The sequence below is a fragment of the Furipterus horrens genome, unplaced genomic scaffold (genome assembly GCF_987537825.1).
Source record: "Furipterus horrens unplaced genomic scaffold, mFurHor1.1.pri manual_scaffold_21, whole genome shotgun sequence".
Lineage (NCBI taxonomy): Eukaryota > Metazoa > Chordata > Mammalia > Chiroptera > Furipteridae > Furipterus > Furipterus horrens.
The window spans coordinates 1,579,009-1,599,049 of record NW_028327191.1 but is presented as its reverse complement, the minus strand read 5'-3'; the positions used below and the strand labels follow the sequence as shown (position 1 = coordinate 1,599,049).

At 59.9% G+C, this 20,041-nt stretch overlaps 1 protein-coding gene across 1 annotated transcript in view; it reads left to right on the top strand.

The window, feature by feature from the left end:
- The first annotated feature begins 359 nt into the window (after positions 1-359).
- Positions 360-20,041, top strand: part of TRAF3 (TNF receptor associated factor 3) — a 94,022-nt gene continuing 74,340 nt past the window's right edge. The window contains exon 1 of the mRNA XM_090265620.1: positions 360-558. The gene's annotated coding sequence lies outside the window, so the exon portion shown is untranslated. The remainder of the gene's footprint in view (positions 559-20,041) is intronic.

The following is a 20,041-nucleotide window of genomic DNA, read 5'->3' as shown; positions in this document are numbered from 1 at the left end:
CCCGACCGCGAGGAAGCCTACACCTTCAGGCCCCACGCGGCCTGAGTGGCTTTTTGACCCGGAAAGGGGGACGCCGAGGCACGCGGCCGCGGGCTGGGGCGCGGGGGGAGGCGGCCCGGGGCGCCCCCGCCCCCGCGGCTGCGCCGTTGGTAAGGGCGGCCGGCGGGCGCGGCGCGGGAGGGCCTTAGCAACCGGCCGCGGGCGCGCGCGCGTGGGCCCGGCCTCGCCGGCGGCTCCCGCAGCTCCCACGCGCGCGGGCGGGGCGCGGCGGGGGCGGGGCGGCGCGGCGGGGGCGGGGCGGGCGCGCTCCGGCGGCGGCGGGGATTTCCAGCGCGCGAGAGGAAGTGCTGCGAGAGGGAGCGCGGCGCGGCCGGGCGCCGCGTGCGCGAGCCGGGTTGCAGCCCAGCAGGGACTTTCCAGCCGGCGGCGGCGGCGGCCGCCGGCCCTTCCCCGCCCCCCGACATGGGGCTGCCCGGGGAGCAGGACGCTGCGGACCGCGGCGGAGGACGCGCCCGGCGCCCCTGAGCCGGCCAGCGGCGAGCGGCGGCGCACCGCGGGGTAAGGGGCTGCGGCGGCGGGCGGGCGGGCGGGCCCGGCGGGTCCATCGCGGGGCTCCATCCCGCGCCCTCGGCGGCGGCGCGGGGCCCGATCGGCGCAGGCCCAGCGCCCGGCGGCGAGTGTCCCGGTGCGGCGGCGCCGCCTCGCCCGGTCCCCGGCGGCCCGCCGCCCCCCGGACGCCTCAACTTCGGGAAACTTTGTGCCCGGGGGCCGGGCCCCGGGCCGGGGCCCCGCCGCTTTTCAGGAAACGGGGCGCCCGGGCCTCCTGCGGCCGCGATCCCCTCGGGGCGGCCGCGATCCCGGGGCGCCTGTCCCGGGAGACGCCGGCTGGCTCGGTGTCCGCGCAGACGAGCGGGCTCGCCCCGGGCCGGCTGCGCCCCTGTTTTGAGCCCGTATTTAAAAGTTTATACTGAGTCATCGCTCTGCAGACGAAGCTCTGGCTGGTTCACGGGCAGAGCCGCAGGCGCCTCGGCGGCGGGCGGGCCGGCCCCGGGCTGGGGCAGAAAGCAGGCATTCCCCCGCCGCCGGCGCGGAAGGTCAGCTCGGGCGCCCCGGGCCGAACGCGCCCCGCCGGCCGGGGCTGAAATGCCGCCGCGTCCCCGGCGTCTCCCGCCGGCGGATGGCGCTGTGCCGGCGAGACCCTGGCGGGGACTCCGTGCGGGGACCCTTACCGTGGGCCGGGGGACGTGGCCGCGGGACGCGGGCGGGTGAGGTGCCGTGGCCGTGCTCGGAGACGTAAGCAGCCTTGGGCTCGGCTCCCGGTGCGCCGGGGCGGGCAGTTGCAGCCCGGGGTTTCGCATGAAGCCGTGACTCAGATTTCCGAGTGACCCAGGCTGCGTGTGTGTGAGTGCGCGCCCGATTCATTTATTTTTGTGGAGTCATAGGGGCCGCATTGAGGAGCCTTGTTGCCGCTTCTTAATTTACATTCACAGCGCATGACGGAGGAGGGGCCACCGCTTTCTTCTTCCAGCGCTTGCTGTGGGCACGCGCTGGTGACGCTTCTGGCAGTGTTGTGTTCTGTCCTCTGTCTGTCTGAAATCCGCACGTATGAGCGGAGCCGGTGGCTGTCTGGAGGTGCTGGAGCTTCTCATGCCTGGCACACCTCTGGAAGTGGCCGGTGGACGGGGCTGCGTGGACGGGGCCTTGTGGATGGGACTGTGTAGATGGGGCTTCGAGGACAGGGCCACGTGGGCAGGGCTGCGTGGACTGCAGCTATGTGGACGGGTCTGCATGGATGGCCGTGTGGAGGGGGCTACGTGGACGGGGCTGCGTGGACGGGGCCGTGTGGATGGGACTGTAGATGGGGCTTCGAGGACAGGGCCACGTGGACAGGGCTGCGTGTACTGCACCTATGTGGACGGGGCTGCATGGATGGGGCTTCAAGGACGGGGCTGTGAGGAGGGGGCCGTGTGGACGGGGCTGCATGGGCAGGGCTGCGTGGAGGGGGCCACGTGGTGCATGGGGCATCTGGCCGCTCGTTTTCCCACGGGAGCGGGCTACCTGCTCACTGTGCTGTGACAGGTGTCTGTTAAAATTCAGTCAGAAGATGACAGTTTTGTGGCCCAGACACAATAAGCCTTCTCAGTGTGAACACTGGGGAACATCCTGCAGGAGTGGGAGCCCTCTTGAGAGGGGGGCTCGTGGCAGGAGCACACCCCGGGGTCTGCAGCATGGGCGCCCTGGGCCGAAGGCGCCCCGCTGGCCGGGGCTGAAATGCTGCCCGGGCGCCGGTGACCGCGTCCTCGGCATCTGCCCGCCGGCGGATGGCGCTGTGCTGTCGAGACCCTGGCGGCCTGCAGCCACGGCTGCGGTCAGACCTGAGCAGCAGGGCCACCTGCGGGCGGCTCGGCTGTCCAGCTGCCACCGCACAGACCCGGGGCGCAGAGGGGGCTGCCGGGAGAATGCCAGACTTTGTTTGTTTGTTTTTTTAAGACACTGAATTTTTCTGCAGAATCAGTAAGATGCCTCACTCAGTGAGAAGGGTGTCAGGACGTCCCACAGGAACCAGGCCGTAGCAGTGGCCAGTTGTTTCTGCTAAGAGACATCCCTGCTCCTGCCCGTGCCTTGAACGAGGGCCTTCAGGTAACAGAAGCGTCTCAGTCACTTCCTGCTGGTTTCCCACGTTTGGGGTTCGGATGCTGTCAACGGCTGTGCTGGAACCCCTTGGTTTTTCCCTCTGCACGTGGAGAGGGGCCTTCCCGGGGGCTGTCAGGGGAGGTGTGCTGCAGAGCTGAAGGGTGACGGTGACGGTGACGGACGCCGCGGAAGCCCCTGGTGAGCGGTGTTGAAGCTGTACTTCAGGGGGGACGGGGCTGTCATCCTGGTGTTGCAAGTGTGGGCCCGTGCAAGCAAACAAAGGGGATTGCGTTCCGTCTGCCCGTCTCTGTTCTCCTCTCCTCGCAGCAAGGCTCCCGGCAGCGGGGATCTGACCCGTCGGGTGTTATGCAACCGCTGAGCTTCCTTGCAGTGGTCAGTGTAAGACTGTAACTTAGCAGAGGAGACATCTTAGGACTGAGGCCTCCGCACCGATTCTACGGGGCTTGGGCCCCTTGGGTGCGTCTTTACAGGTGTTCGTGGAGGAGGAAAAATCATTTGTGGGGGAGGGGTGGGGGAGTCATCATGTTGACTTTAGACGCAGAGAGAAACTGGGAAGAGAGCTGTGGGGGGGGGGGGAGGCGAGGCTGGCGGATTTAGGAGGCGACCAGAGAGAGGCGGCCGAGGCCTGGGAGTGGAGGGGGTGCCTGGCCTGCTCCGGGCGGGAGGCGTGAAGCCGGTACCGGGCCACCGCCCGCAGGCTGGAGGACAGTGGAGGGGTGTGTGTGTGGTGCGGGCGGCGGGGAGCAGGCTCTGGGGCCACAGGAGCCAGTGGAGATGAAGAGAACGCAGTTTTAAACTAGAAAAGGGAGGCGTGTAAGAAAATGGCACGTGTGCCCATGTAGTATCTCTTCATCATTTCCTAAAAAATGCAGAACGGCTTTCTCACGCCAGGGAGCCTTCCCTGCCCGGCAGTTCTGCACGGCTGCGCCCTCGGCAGCGTGGCGGGCGGGACAGGCAGCCCCGGAGGGAGGCGCCGCGGTTCCTGGCAGTGAGCTTCAGAGCCTTCTTCTGCCCGGTTTGGTCGAGTCTCCCTGTGCAAGTGCCTGCGGTCGAGGCCGGCAGGTGCTGAGACGTCACGGATGCAGGTGACTCCTGGTTTCTGTCAACGCCAGGCATTAGGGTGGAACCTCTTACTGAATTTTTATTCCTCGAGATAAGTGGATCATTAGCTGGGACTTGGGAGTCTTCTTCTCATTTAATTTAATGTCCAATTAATGTGCCTCGAGTTCCCATAACATCCTCGTTCCAGTGCCGGGGTGAGCGAGAGACGCCGCCTCCTCCAAGGGCGCGGTCCGCACACGCTGGGCCCCTGGGCCCCTGGGCCCGGGGAGGGGGGTGCAGGAGCCGGCTGCGGGGGCGGGCATTGACTGAGCCGGCACCAGGGCTGCTGCTGGGGGCGGGCAGGGTGAGGACCGGTGAGAATGCACCGCCCTGCTCTCGGCAAGACAGCGAAGACCCCCAGGAAGAAAGCAGGGCGTCATCCGATGTAGGCCGCAGAGACTCGGGGCTGTGTGGAGGACTGGAGGTATGGGGGCCGGTCAGGGACAGGACAGCTCCTGGCTGGCCTGGGTCCTTGGGGAAGCTTCCAGGAAGTGGCGCAGGGGGACCTGAAAAAGGTGGCCCTTATCAGGCCCCCGGGTATTTCTGTGAGGTGGGACGTGAGGGCTGGCTGCCCGGCGGCCGCTGCCTGCCTGGGGTGCAGTGCTGGCAGTGCCATCGCTCAGAGGGTCCCCTTGGGTGACGTCCCACGCCGTGTGGTCCTCTGGCTCCTCCCAGGCCCTTGGGGACCAGGAGCTCAAGTGGGTCACGTGGTCTGCCAGTCAGCCCCCCCGAAGGGGCTGGTTTGCAGTGGGGAGCAGAGCAGCGGCCCCACCCTGGGTGGGGCTCATGTCTGTTCCTACTGTGTCTCAGAAGAGGGTGGTGGGGGCCGGTGTCAGTGGTCAAAAGCCCCTTGCCCAAGGACGCCCCCACTGAAATGACCCAAATCTCCAGAAATCAAAGGTCGGGCCCCGTAACTGCATTTCACGGTTGACTTTGCTGAAGGCTTTGCTCCGTGCGGATGATGGCGCCACATGTTTCTCTTAAACGCAGGGTTTTGGTAACTGCTCATGATGCCGTCCCACCAAGGAAGACATCACGGGTGCCGTTTGGGTGTCCTGGTTTCCTTTCCCGCGGCAACGGTTGATTCTGTGGCAAAGCCTGAGAGCGTATTTATTGGAAACTTGGTTTCTGTAAGTGGGGAGAAAGGCAAAACTGGGAACCGAGTGGCGTCGTGAACCCCTCGGACAGCCGTGGCACCAAAGTGGTGAGCCTGAGCGGCCCGGGCGCGGTGACCGTGGTGAAGGTTGCAGACTCACGTGTGCTCGGGCAGGCGCCTGCCCCGTGGGAGGCTGCCCGGACTGTCGGGGGCGAGGTGGTGCCGGGCCTCCCCCCGCCCCCCGCGCCCAGGCCCGGCTCGGGGCAGCCCCCCCTTTACTGTCCATGCCCCCACCTGCTGCCACACAGTGACCCCTACCTGCCCCCTCTGACAGCGGGGACCCCCGGCCCGTTGCATTAGGGGCTGTGTGATCGGAGACTTCATTTGACGTTGTGACTTGCTTGGGTGTTTTTAGTGACTTACAAAGGAACAGGGAGACCAGCTCTCCACAGTCCTTCCTCGCCCAGTAATGCCCAGAGGTCACAACTTTATTCTAGGAATTAAATTCTGTCCTTTTGGGTTAATAACAGCTGGATGTTTGAGACGTTATTGCGGGGTAAGTTAAATGCTCGGTTTCGGGAGGCTCTCCTGGGGGAGAGATGGCATGACGCGCCTCTAGTGCCCGGGTCTTGGACCCTCTGAGTTTTATCTTACAATTTAATGCTAATTGTACGTCGTACTCAGCAACGTGTCTGGTTTTTCTAACAAACGCACGCTGTTTCCCCGATTTTGAGTACAGTTGACCCTCCTGAAGATGCAGTGTTTATCCTTGGCTTCCCTGGGGGGTCCCCGGGCACCACGCCGCATGTCCTGGGGCTGTGCACTCCCCTCCCCCGAGCTTGGGCAGTGTGGGCGTGGTGGGAAGCACCCGATGACATGTGGCCATGGTGCTGCCTCCACACGCAGCCGCAGCAGGACCGAGGGCAGGTCCCGCGCCTCTGCAGGTCCACGTCCCTGCCCATCAGTGGGGCTAAGGGACCCCCCCACCCCCCACCACATGGCGCTTGCTTGTGGAGAGTGAGGTGGACAGAGAAGCACCCACTGCTCCTCATCCGTGCGGGACTTGGGGGTGGGGTCAGGGTGCAGAGGTCCTGGGATGTGCACATACCACGTCGCGTCTCAGTGGGGACCGAGGTTTTCCCGTGCGTGCCCTTGCTTTATGCGGGGGGCAGCTGCGGCCCCGGGCGTCCTGGTGCGTGCCTCTCCCAGGCCGGCAGTGGCAAAGCAGCGACCCGACCGGCGCCCAGAGCAGAGCTTCCCCCTGCGCTCTCCATTTCCCCACGATTTGCCCCAGGGACGCTGGCCTCTAATTCCAGCTTGTCTTGGTTGAGAATCATTTCATCAGTGCACATTTTTTGAGAACTCACTCAGGAGCAGTGCTAGCTGCTGAAGCTGAGAAGTCACAGAAGGGGCCTTGGGAGTACACTGTCCCCCAGGCGCTCCTGTGGGTGGGTGAGCCAGGAGACCCCTGGGTCCTGGCCCCCGCGGCCTGTGTGGGAGCGGCTGCGGGGCGGGTGGGCTCAGGGCAGAGGCCAGGTCGTCTGCGAGGTTCCCGGTGCCTGTTGTTGGAGCAGCGGGAGCCGGGGCCCCGGTGCTGCCTCCGTGGCAGCTGACTTTGGAGGGGAGACGCCCGGCTTCGCAGGCGAGGAGGGCGAGCGCGGCAGGCCTCCTGGTCTCCTGTTCTCATCACCGCGCTCAGTGGGCAGTTTAAGCTGAATTGCAGTCGACTTTGGGGTTTTGTTCATATTTGGGACTTTTCAGTTTTGCTTCCAGATCCTAAATGTTTTGGCTTTGCCGTCGTTCGGGCTTTAAGAAGAAATGGTGTATTTTTCCAGCGCATGTTTTGCAGGCAGCTTTTCCTTTCCTGCAAAGTCTGTTTTGCCTGTACTGACTGCTTTTTCCAGCCAGTGCTCCATTTCTCCTCTCTGTTTTGAGTTATTTTCCTATGGCAGGAACATTTCATTCAGTAGCGTTTGTATTCAGTTAAGCCCTGGCGGGGTAGTTCAGTTGGTTACAGCTTCATCCTGATGCACCAAGGTTGCATGTTCGATCCCTGGTCAGGGCACAGACAAGTATAACCAGTAATACATCAGTACCAGGGACAACAGATCGGTGTTTCTCTCTCTCTTTCTCTCTTCCTCTCCCTCCCTCCTTCCCTCTCTTCCTCTGTCTAAAACCCACAAATACAAAATTAAAACAAAAGTTCAGTTGCTTACATCTTGCTGAGTAATAGTCCCAAATGTAATTTACTAATGTGCTTTCTTTTTCTTAATTTACATTTAAACTGGTAGTCTGGCAATAATGAGAGTATTTAGTGACTGTGTCTTTCCAGGGTTCTGTGCCGTTAGCGTGTCCGTGGTGAACAGTCCCTGAGGCCGGCCGCTCTGTGGAGGGCGCGCACTGGTTACGGCCCAGCCTGGTGCTGTTTCCACCCATTCATCTGGAATTTAATTATAACTGCAGATCGCACACGGGAATGTGAGTTCAAGGCGGAGAAGCCTTCCCCGCAGTTAGCAGGGAAACGGTGTCGTCCGCCGTGCGGGAGAAGACCATGTGGCGCCTCTGCTGGAGCCACAGCGGCGGCCTGCGCGTGGCGCCGGAGGGGCGGGGGCGGGGAGGGCGTGTGTGGCGGCCCCTGTGCCCGCCCCGCAGGGCTGAGTGATGGGCACAGCTGGACGCTGAGCGGCAGTGGTGGGGGCACCTTCCTTTGTTCTTCACAAGTTGCCTGCCCGCCCTCCCCTGTTAGAGCGGGGCCCCCGGGCCCCCGGATGGCGTTCCTGTGTCAGGCTTCTTGAGGCCCGGGTTACTTTGTCGTATTTTCACAGGTTGGCCTGATGTGCTCAGTAAACAGGAGGCTTATTTCTGTGTGACGGGGGGTGTGGATTTGAAGTCAGACCTGATTTGACGCTGGTCCTTCCTTCCGCCAGCTGTGACAGTAGATGGCTTACGCTCAGAATCCCGGCCTTCAATCCGCAGGAAGGGACTTGTGGGGACCGAAAGTGAGACGTGAGGTCCTCCCACACCGGGTGCTGATTCCTCTCCCTCCCGCCTCACCCGGCGGTGTCCCGAAGGCCGGGGACGACTCTCTCGGGAGGGTGCCTGGCCCCGGAAGACTGCCCTGCAGGCGGGGGTAGAAGACGCCCATTCTTCTGTAGAGAAGTGATTTGCAGCAAAGAGGAGAAGGTCTGGAAAGGAGCATTTGCTGTCCTTTTGCACAAAAAGGGATGTCGCTGTTTGGACAGCCCTCCGTTCTCTTAGAAAAGCAGTTTTTGCATAAGATGGTCTGTGATGAACTTAACTCGCTGTTCGAGCACGTTATTTTCTTGCATTACTGAGCAGAACAGCATTCTCCAGTTCACTCTGGTGTCTTTCAAAGATTTCTCCTCTGAGGAGATGTCCCCTGAACACCCTCCTGAACGCGGCCCGTGCGGCCCTGGCTCGATTCCCGGCCGGGACTCCCGCCTGGGTGCTGGGTTAGCTCCCCAGTCCGGTTGCTCACGAGAGACACCCAGCTGTCGTGACTCCCCGTCTCCCCCTCCCTTCCCCTCTCTCTAAAAATCAATAAGCATGTCCTCGGCGGGGATAAAAAAGTGCCTAGGGAACTGGATCTCGTCGCAGGGACACAGCTCCGGACACCCAGAGACACACACGGACACACACGCTACAGCCCGTGCTCGTCCCTCACCTCGCTTTTTAAATCCAGGAGAGGTTTGCTCATCACCTCAACCCGTGTACCGGGAACGTGAGTTTGTAGGAATCAGTCAATAAACTGTAGTCTAACCACATTTCCTTTCATTGAGGCAAAACTCACATAACACGCAGTTAACTGTTTTAAAGTGGTAGTTCGGGGGTGCTGTTTAGTACAGTGTTGTGCAAACACTGGTTCTTTCTAATTTCAAAACTCTTTCATCAGCCCCTGAAAACCCCGTCTCATTGCGTGATCATTCCTGTTCCCTCTTCTCTAACCAGCTTTCTGTGTGGGGGGACCTGCCTGTCCGGGGCGTCGCACGCACAGAAGGCGCCATTCCCCGCAATCACCTTCGCGTCCCGCACCTTCCGCTGGGCCCGGTACTGTCAGGTGCACCCCGGCTGCAGCCCGTGCCAGGGTCTTGGTTTTCCGTGCGGCTGGAGTATTGCGCTGTGTGTCTCTCCCGCAGGTTGGTCTGTCCGTCCGTCCATCCACTGGTGGACGTCGGGGGGTTTTCACCTTTGGGTTCTGAGGAACCATGTGGGCAGGTTTCCGTGGAGACGGTTTTCGTTCTTCCTGGGAATGGCTGCGTGGCGTGGGGTTCTCCGTTGACCTCACTGCCCCCAGCAGTGTGCTGGGTTCCAGCTCCGCACAGCTTCGGCGGCACCCAGTTTGCCCTTCTGGTTAAGAACGTGAGCGGGTATGAAGTGGTGTCTCCTTGTGGTTTTGCTTTTCCTTACTGACCAGAGTGCTCGAACACGTTTTATCTCTTTATCGAATATCTTTGGCGGAACATCTGTTCAGGGCAGCCCGTTGCCCTTGTTTTAATTGGGTTTGTCTTTCTGTTGTCGAGTTGTAAGAGTTCCTTATGTATTTCGGGTGTTAAACTCTGACTCCAAAAAACCTCCGCTGCCTTGCGGCATACCTCTTCAGGGGAAAGGCTAAGGGAGTAAACCCCGACAGAAAATCCGGAGCCGGAGTCCCTAAGGCGGTTTGACGTTGTAGTCAACACCGGCAACTCCTGCGGCGCACCTGAACCCAAGCTGTATCGACTCCGTCTTTCCCTTGGACCCTTCAGCTGCGAAGAGAGGGGGGGTCTGCTGCATGGGCAACAGCAGACCCTCCATATTACCCTGCCCAGACTCTGTAGCTTCAGCATCATCACAAGATGTCGATTCAACACGGGAGGAGACAGATACCGTGTCACTCCCGAGTCGGACTGCACAGCCATTCTCGGCGGTGCAGATAGACTCTTAAGAAGCTACACCATCGTCTCTCGAGACGGACGGCTGCCGACGACGACGACGACGACGACGAATGCACAAATATTTTCTCTCATTCTGTAGGCTGTTTTTTGAATAGTCCTGATAATGACCTTTGATGTTTAAAAGTTAAAAAAAAATTTTAAATACTTTATTTATTTATTTTTAGAGTGAGGGGAAGGGAGGGAGAGAAACATCCGTGTGTGGTTGCCTCTTATGTGCCCCCAACTGAGGACCTGGCCCACAACCCAGGCGTGTGCCCGGACTGGGAATCGAACCAGTGACCCTTTGATTTGCAGGCCGGCACTCAATCCACTGAGCCACACCGGCCAGGGCTAAAAGTTTTTAATTTTGATGATTTATCTATTTATTTCTCTTGCTCATATTGCTTTTGGTGTCAAATCTGAGACTCTGTTGCCAAATCTGAGGCCATGAAGGTTTACTGTTACGTTTTATAGTGTCAGCTCTTACATTTAGGTCCTGGACCCATTCCGAGTTAATTTTTATACATGGAGTGAGGCAGGGCCCCACGTCCTTCTGGTGCTTGTCCAGCTGCCCCAGCTCTGTGTGCTGAAGGGACCATTCTTGCCCCGTTGGGTGGTCTTGGCATCCCTGTTGGATATCAGTTGGCCATAGATGTTTGAATTTTTTCTGGACTCGTAATTCCCTCGGTCCGTAAGTCTGTGTGCCAGTAGCACACTGCTTTTTGATTACTGTAGATTTATAGAAAGTTTTTTCAAAGATTTTATTTACTGAGAAAAGGAAAGGGAGGGAGAAAGAGGGAGAGAGAACCATTAATGTGCGCGAGAATCACGGATCCGTTGCCTCTGCCACAGAGACGGAACCGGCCACGCAGGCAGGTGCCCTGACCAGGAATCGAACTGGTGACCTTTCACTTTGTGGTTGGTGGCCAACCAACTGAGCCACGCTGGTCAGGGCTAGAAGACTTTGAGGTAAATTGGAGAAGTGGGAGTCTTCAACTTTTATTTTTCAGTATGCTTTGGCTCTTCGGGGCCCCTTGCAGCTCCATACTGATCTGAGGGTCAGTTTTTCTCGTTCTGCAGAAACAGTTTGGCATTTTGATAGGATTTGCATTGACTCTGCTTTGGGGAGCTGCCATCATAACAGTGTTCAGTCTTCCGCCCTGAGCGGTGTGGATCCGTGGGGGGTGTCGCAGGTGCGATCCCCACTTGGGGCACAGGCCTGGGCTGCGGGCCGGGTCCCTGGTTGGGGGCGCATGAGAGTCAGCCGCACACGGATGCTTCTCCCCCTCTCTTTCTCCCTCCCTTCCCCTCTCTAAAGAGTAAATAAATAAAACCTTGTAAGAAACCCAATATTCCGCTTGTCAGTCCATGACCATGGGTGCCTTTCCTTTTATTTAGATCTTCAGTCTCTCTCAGCGAGATTTCGTGGTCAGTGACCAGGTCCTCCCGTTGGTTACACGCTCTCCTGTGCGTGGTTTTCTGTGGGATGCGATTGTAAGTGGAATTGGTTCCTTACTTTTGTTCCGGGCTGTTCACTGCCTGTTTATAAAACCACAGCTGATTTTTGTGTGGTGATCGTACGCCCTGCAACTTGGCTGACTTTGGTTATTGCCTATAGGAAGTAGTTGTTTGTGGGCTCTGTGTATGGGATTGCCCACATGCAGAATCACGTCAGACGTGAATGGGGTCGCTTCTCCCTTTCCTCCCTGTTTCTCTGCGCTGGCGGGGACATGTGCACTTGTGAACAGCAGCGGTGAGCGCTGACGGCCTGGCCTCAGGAGAGGGTCTCTGACTCGCGCCGCCGATTATGAAGTCGGGTGTGGGTTTTTAAAAATAAATGCCCTTTATTGTGTTAAGGAAGTTCCCTTCAATCCCTGCTTCGCTGAGTGTTTTATCCGAAGGGTTGTTGAAGTTTGTCAGACACTTTCCTGTGCCTGTTTGTAAGCTTGGGGGACCCCCCACCCCCGTCTGTGAATGTGGTGTGTTACGTTAATGGGTTTTTACGTGTTGCACCGCCCTTGCTCTCCTGGGATAAATCTGACTTTGTTGTGGTGTTGAATCCTTTTAATGTGTTATTTAATGTGTTTGGCTTGTGTTATTTTTTGGAGAATTTTTGCATCTGTGTTCATAAGGGATATCGGTCTTTTGTTTGCTCTCCTTGTGGGGTCTTCATCTGGCTTCAGTGTTGGGGTACCAACTGCATTTTGACGGGACCTCGTGTTTCTCCAGCACCGTGGGCCCTGCCCTCCCTCGGCTCAGTGGAGTGTAGCGCCTTCTGAGGGGTCCCCAAGCAGACAGAGCTCTGTGATGGTCATCATGCCACTCGCCTCCCGCTTCCCAACAGCAGGCTGCCCCGAAAGTGGCCTGTCCCTGGGGAGGCCCTGGCTGCCACTGCCACTGACTCTGTGCCTCCCAGGGGGACGGAAGGGAGGGACTCTGCACTCCCGATGCCAGGACAGGAGAGAGGTGCCCCATCACTCCTGAAAGAGCCCCAGATTGCCCCAGGTCCTGCCCAGGCAGGCTCAGCGGGGCGGCTCTTCTCTGCTCTGCGGGGCGTTAACCGGCGTCACTCGCTGGCGTTTCTCTGGCCTCCGTCTGGCCTGGAGGGTCCAAGACCACGGCCCTCACGTGCTCGGGTGGGCAGGGGTCCCCCGTCTGCGCAGGGTCAGAGTCTATAGACGGCCCGTCTGCCAGGGTGGCCGGACCCTTCAGGGGGCAGCTCAGCACTGCCAGCGCAGCGATTTTCAGCCAGCCCAAGACTGAAACCCTGCGGCCCACCAGGAAATACGGTCTATTTTTGCTGATCTGTCCAAAAAAAAAAAAGGTGTACTTTTGATCCGTTCTCCCCGGACGTCTGCGGCTGCGCTTCTGTCTGACGATGGAGGGGGGAGGGGGCGGGCACTGCCTGGTGCGCTGGGTGGGGACTGCGGTGCTGGGGGTTGTTCGGGGGGCGCAGGGCGGGGAGGCTGACAGACCCGGGTGCCCTTACCCCTGCTGCGGGCCGGGGGCTGCAGAGGACCCCCGGGCTAGGGGAGGGAACACTGGGGGAGGGCGTCCGGGAGCGGCCCGGCGGGCATCAGTTGGTCAGCCCCGTGGGGGGCGGCAGGCTCCCATAGGGCCAGCCCTGCGTGCGTGCTGTGTGCCCGGTGCTCACTGAGACCCGGCGGAAGCGGAGCCCCCGCTGCGGTGCGCTACGGGCCCGTGTGAGCGCGCGCCCTGTGTCAGGAGCCAGTAAGCCGGGAGCGGGCTCCGGGAACGCGCCCACTCATGGCGCGACAGGCGCCTGCACAGAAGGCGTGTTTCGTTGGCCCCGCAGCGGGCATCCCTGATCGTCTGGTCAGCAGTGTCTCAAGTATGACTTCGGGTCCAGAAAATCTCCCTTACTATCATCGCATTTAAAAAATTACTTGAAAAGTTTACTTCTGTTTTGCAGAGCGTTACAGAGTTTAGGCCTGACCAGCATAGCTTGGTCGTGCATCGTCCTGCAAACCAAAAGGTCGCCAGTTCGAATCCCAGTCAGGGCCCAGGCCTGGGTTATGGTTCGGTCCCCAGTTGGGGCGCATACGAGAGGCACCTGATGGATGTTTCCCTTGCACATGGTGTTTCTCGCCCTCCCTTCGCTCTCTCTGAAAATAAATAAATAAAATCTCTTAAAAAAAAAGAGCATCGTGTAGTTTAAGCCTATGTTCCTCTCTGTTCGTCAGTAAAGCCTCGTTGAGAAAATACCGGTAAGCCCGAGTGCCCTGGGTTTTCGGTTCCGCACCCGCCGTGGCTCTGCGAGCCCTCCGGGCCCCGGCAGCATGAAGCAAGGCTGATCCTGCCGAGCAGGCCGGGCAGCCTGGGCCCCGGTTTCTGCATCAGCTCTCACGCAGGAATCTCGTTCTCCGGGAGCCCTGCCTTCCCAGCCCAGGTCCGTGGTTGTGGGGCGCCGCGTGAGCCCGCGCGGGTGGGGTGAGGTCACGGGGAGGGGGTGGCTTTAGACAAGGAAACGAGAGATCTGCCCCTCTGGCTTCCGGGGCGCCACAGGGAGCGGGAGCGATGAGGGTGGAGGGGGCGCCGTGTCCGTCCGGCCTGCGTGGGCCCTCTGTCTGCACCTGCCCCGCGCCCACCGTCCCAGGCAGGCCCTGCCGGTGTCCCCAGACACCCAGCCCCCCTGGGCAGCTGCCCTTCTGTCCAGAAGGAGCGTCAGAGTGACCGACAAGGGCAGGCAGCGCCCGGGAGTCCCGGGGCACCTCAGCTGCCCCTCCCGCCGGGGGTCAAGGGTCTCTGGCGAGGGGCCCGAGGCCTCCGACGGCAGCAGCTACATCGCTGGTGTGGGGAGGGGCCCGCTCCTCATTTTGTCTTAGTCACGAATTTCAAGTGTGCTGGGCTTTGACATGGCACCAGGGAGAAAATAATTGCTTTCTGCGGGCCTTTGGGAGGGCTGCTTTTTCTTTTTTTTTTAATTTAAAAAATTATTTTAAAAATTTGATTTCTAGGGAGCGAGGAAGGGAGGAGGGAGAGAAAGAGAGAGAAACATCAATTTCTTGTTCCACTGACGCGTTCATTGGTTGGTTCTTGTACGCGTCCTGACCCCAGGGAGCAAGCCCGCCCCCTCTGCCGTGAGCAGCCAGGGCTGGGCTGCTTCCTCTCACTCACCTGCCCATCCCCGTGGCCTCCAGGGGTCTCGGTACCGGAACATGGCGGCCGGCGGGGTGCGGCGCGTGAGCTGCACGGGCCCGGATGGGGGTCACGAGCCTGGAGGACGGGGCGCGGGCAGCTCGTTCATACCGCTGATGACATGCACTTAGCCCGTCTCCTCTCTGTGTTCTGATTCATATAAAAAGGTGTTTCATTGTGTTAGGACAAATTAGGCCAGTCACCCTTGCCTTTTAATTTTGTCTTGGGGTTCTCAGGAACTGCATCAGATTTTAGTCACACTTTGAGTGAAATAAGTGAGGTGTAGCCTACCTGAGAAAAGGTCTGTGAGGCGTCTTTCTAGCAGTCCTGGTTCTGCACGCCGCAGGCACGGGCTCTTAACCTTTGACCTGCTGTCCCTCAGGTGTGAGCCTGCAGTGGCGACCACGGGGTGGGGTCGGCTTGCCGGAGCAGCGACAGCCGGTGGCCCGCTGGCGGCAGCCCTGCCGGCACGTTATTAACCTTGGAACGCCTGTCTCCTCGCATGGGAGATGGGCTAACGCTGTCGTGAAAATGAAATGAGCTTTAAAACACCAAATTCATCAGAAAGATGAAAAATAGTATTTCAGATCAAAGGACCTTGCGAGCTTTATCCTAGAAGAGAGGAGGTGGAGGGCCCACCACACATTCACCATTTCAGCACATATTAATCTACAGAACGCTGGGCTAAGTTTAGTGGTGTGTGTGTGTGTGTGTGTGTGTGTGTGTGTGTGTGTGTCTTAAGTGTATAAAGAAAGCTGCGCTAAGTGGACACTGACCACACTCAGTTTAGCTCAGCAAACTTTTAAAAACACCTCCTGGGTGTGGGTCATGCTGTTCACGCATGGACGTTTATGTCTCTTTGTTTGTGTTACAAGGAAGGCCCTGTCTGTTCTCCACAAGCTCAGTCGCGGGTGCTACGCTTTCTGACGGAGGCATGTGTGAGCCCCCTCAGGTTGTCCCGACAGTATCACGGATTGTGTGGCTTGAACACAGAGGTTTGTCCCTCGCAGTTCTGCGGGTGCAAGTCCGAGGTCAAGGGGCCGGCAATTCGGCTTCCCCGTGAGGGCCCTCTTCCTGCGCACAGTCCCCTCGGCTGTGCCCTCACGTGGTGGGAGAGGACAGGGAACTCCGTGGTGTCTCTTCTCGTCAGGCGCCAGTCACCCCCACGCCACCTCTAGATAACGTCACGCTGGGAGTTAGAATTTTAAAGTGTGACTTCTCAGGGGCACAATTCCGTTCATAGCACCCTGCCCTGGCCCCCAAATCCATGTCCTCCTCACAGACAAAGCACACCCACTCCATCCCAGCAGCCCCAAAGCCTCACCTCCGGGGACACCTCTGAGGCCTAATGTGGCTAAGTCTGATGAGACTGGAGGTGTGATTCATCTGGACACAGAGTTCCTCCAGCTTTAACCCCGGGCAACCAGCTGAGGTGTGTGCTTTGAAAAGTCGCTTAGGGGGCAGGCGCAGGCTGGACCCCAGCGTCCCTCCCGCAGGGAGACCGGAGGGAAGGAGGGGGACGTCCCTGAGCAAGTCTGCAGCTCAGCGAGGCAGAGCCCCCAGGCCTCCGGGCTGGAGGAGGCCCTCGGACCCCCGCGGGCTGGGGCTGGGGGCGTGGCTCCGGGTGGCGGCCTCTGGCCTGTTGACGCCTAGGTGACAGACACGTGCTCTGACACCGGGAGGCAGCCACGTGCTCCCTGTGTGGCCTGAAGAGCAGCCGAACAAAAATAAAAGAGGGCAGATCACAGGACGAGTGAGTGAGTCAGCAAGGTCGGCCCGAATGGGACCCCCGTTCACGAGGAATGTCACCGGGTGGGCCTCTCTAGGGCGCTGGCGTCACGGAGGCACTGGGCTGGGGCACACGCCCTGCAGGACCGACCAAGCCCGGCGGGCCTTGGAGGCCGGCGTGTGGGCGGCCCGCCTGCTCAGAGTGCCCTGGTGCCGCGTGGGCTCGGGAGGTACCAGCGGGCAGCGGGCGGGGAGGGCAGAGCGTGCACGGGCAGGCGCCGCCGTGTGACCACGAGTGTCCCTTTCAGTCTGCGGGCTCGTGAGCATCACTGAAAACCCCAGTCTGATCGCGTTCACGCCCACAGTGTGGCGATGGCCCACGTGTGAGGACGCCTCTTCTCGTGCCTGGTGCTCGGCACTTGTCTGGGAGGCGGGCAGCGCCAAGCTTCCTGGTCTCGTGGTTGTGGCCGGTTGTCCGGTAGGACTTGGGCCCCGGTGGGGCGTGTCCAGGGTCTCAGGGGTTTCAGGGCAGGGACAGACGCTGACGCCCTGCAGAGCCGGGCCCCCAGACTCCTCTGGCAGCCCAGAGCCCCCGGCCGGTCCTACCGGCTGCTGACGCTGGTGCGTGGCCCAGGCTGGGAGCCGGCGGGCCCCGCCGCCTCGTTTTCCAGCGCCACCTGTGCGGGTGCCTGGGAACGGGGTCCCGGCCCGCCCCCACATCCGCCGCACTCCTGCCGCTCCTGTGTGTGTGTGTGTGTGTGTGTGTGTGTCTCAGCACACGCTCCCGTGGCAGAAGTCCGTGCCGTCCTCGGCCTCTGCTCCTCCCCAGCTTGCGTGAACTTGGGTGAGTCCCTCGACCTTCCCGCGCCTCGGGTCGGGCACAGACGCCGAGGACAGCAGTGCCGGCCCCCGTCCCTCACACAACCCTGCAGCCCCGGTGCCTCTGAAAGTCAAGGGTGTTGTCGCAGACTGAGTGCCAAAGCCTGGCCTGGCCTGGCCTGACGCTGTTCAAAATCTCTCCCATTTAGTGTGAATGTGCCTGCACCGCACGCGGAAGGCTAATTCGTGTGTCCCTGCGGGCGCTGCCCCACACTCCCTGGGGCTGCTGTGGCGTCTGTGGCACACGCACCGTTTCCTTTCCAACGTCCGAGAATGCCGAACTCGGAAACCTGCCTGGCTTTGGTTTTGCATGAGGGACTGTGGAGCCCTGGAGACGCAGCAGGCAGGTGGCCCTGGGGGTCAGTGTCTGCAGCACCCCGCACGGGCAGCTGGGGGCCTCCCAGGCGCTCCACCGCGGCACCTCTCCCCGTCAGGTTCCCCTGTCTCCCCAGAGCCTTTGTATTCGGAGCGCAGACTTGACTTTTCAGGTAATTCGATACTCTCCAAACCAGAAGTCGGTAGAGTCTGCGAGCGGGTATCTGGGCCAGATGTCACCAGGGAGTAACCGTGTGTGTGACATGCTCCCCGCTGGCAGAGAGCTTAGAAATTAGTCCTAGAAAGAGAAAATGTGGGACTTTTTTCTTCTTTTTTTGAAAGAACATACTTTAGTTACATTTCCAGCCAAGAGGAGAAAGTGGCAGAGGGCAGCTCGTGCTCCGGCCTGGCCTGCGGGCTTCATGGAGGAGGCGGTGTTCCTGCTGGTGCCCAGGGCCCGTGCGCTTCAGAGCGAGAGCGCCAGGGAGTGGCCGGGCTCAGCCCCCCACTTTCCTTTGCCAGGGGGGTGCGCCTGCAGAGAGCCGGGCAGTGCAGTGGGGTGGGGTGCTGCCCTGCAGGCCGGCTCTGGGCTCCTCCTGTCGCTGGTGTCTGTGACCCCAGAAACGTGCGGACACCATTCTTGACTTCCGAGGAGGTGGCCCTAGAAGTTGGCTAAAAATAATTGGAGAAATAGTACGTTTACCTACCTGCCTGTACAAACAGCTCCTCCCTTCCTCTTCTGCTGCCTTTTCTCTGGAGAGACTTCGAACCTTGGGTTCTCTGCAGTGTTCTCAAGGACACTCGATCCACGACTGTGGGCTAGAAGTGTAACTGAGCTGTTTTTGGTATGTGGTAGTGGATGAGGGTCATCAGCATGTCCCAGACTTCCCACTTGCAGCGGAATGGTGACGTGTGCCTTGGGTGATTGCAGAGGGCCAAGGGCGTCACGTACTGAGCAGTCCGTTTGTAAAAATTATTCATTTATTTTTTTAGAGCGAGGGGAAGGGAGAGAAAAAGAGGAGAGAGATCAGTGTGCGAGAGAAACACCGATTGGTTGCCCCTCACATGCACCCTCACCAGGGACCACACTCGCAACCCAGGCCTGTGCCCTGACCGGGAATTGAACCGGCGACGTTTGGGTTTGCGGGATGACACCCAACCTGCTGAGCCACACCAGTCAGGGCTGAAGCAGCCTATCCTTCACAGAGGGATTTTGTGGGCTGCTGTATCTGGAATCCCTATGACTTCTGCATCTTGCTCTATAGTACGCGTTCTGATATTACAAACCTCTCAGTCTTTCTGTGTATCAAAGGTGACGCTCCAGACAAGCCGGTGGGGCCCTTCCCTGGCCCCCTTATGCCCCACTGCCCTCTGAGAAGCACAGGCAGGGTCTGATCGTTGGGCCAAGCAGAATCTGGACTGAGCTGGGCCTGTCTTTAAACCCTTCATTGCTTGTCCTCAGTTTTCTTTCCCTTTGGCCCTTAAAGGGAGTACTGGGCGGGCCAAAAAGTCGGTATGGTTTTTTCCATAAAATAAAAGACACATTTTTCATTTTCACCAATAACTTTATTGAGTGGGATGTTTGGGGTACCTCGGCTCTCTCCCGTGCGGTAGGACGTTGATTGTCCTCGATTAATGTCTCGATTTGATCGCTATCAACTTTCACTGGTCACCCAACCGTGGCGCATCGTCCAGTGAAGAATGCCCAGCACGGACTTCACAACCCACTGTGACACCTTCCATCAGTCACTGCACCTTCTCCGCACACGGCACAGATCTGTTACTGTGTTTCAGTGGCGTTTTTACCTTCCTGGAAATCATAAAGCAGAACACGCCAGAAGGTTGTGTATTTCCTTCCATCGTCAGCATTTAAATGGCTGCACAGAAATGCACCAGTTTTGATGTTTTTTAAATGCAGGCTGATATGACAGTTGTCACAATACAATATCACATTGTTTCCAGTGACGGTAAAGACAGCTCAGCGCTACCAGAGCCATTTGGAAAAAACCAAGTGGACTCTTCGGCCAACCCGGTATTTGCTGTCTGTGTATATCTGGTGCCTTTTGGTTTCCATAACTTAGGTGGTTGGTAACGAGTTTTGATCCGATGACCACCGTCACCAAGCTGTCCCCGGCGGGGGGCGCCGGGGGCGCGCTGCGCGGGCTCCTCTTCCTGGGGGCGAGGAGAAGGCCCAGCCCCAGAGCCGTGGTCAGCGACGTGGGATCTGACGGTGCGGACGCCCCGGGCGGCTGAACGCATCAGACAGAGAGCAGTGCGCGGCGGCAGCCCCAGGTAGAGGGACTGCCCCGGTGAGGCCGCGGCGGCTCCTGGGTGTGGGTCGCCGGGCCAGAGGCCCCCCAAGTGGTGCTCGGGGCTCGAACGCAAACAAGCCCTCCTCCCTCCCGGAGGCTGGGGGCTGGGGGCCTCACGAGCCAGGGGGCAGAGCGGGTGGCAGGGAGCTCCCGGTGGTGCGTGTGCAAGAACAGCTCCACGCAGCCACGTGTCACGCGTGTCTGAAAGGGCCTTGGCCAGCACCGCCTTCTACTTGGGGATCCTCTTCCTGTGGCGGCGGACAGGCGCGGGGTTCCCGCCCCCAGACTCGGGGTGAGAGGCAGAGCCCGCCCCGCGGGGGCTCAGCACGCCGCACGCCACGGCTCAGAGCCTCGCCAGGGCG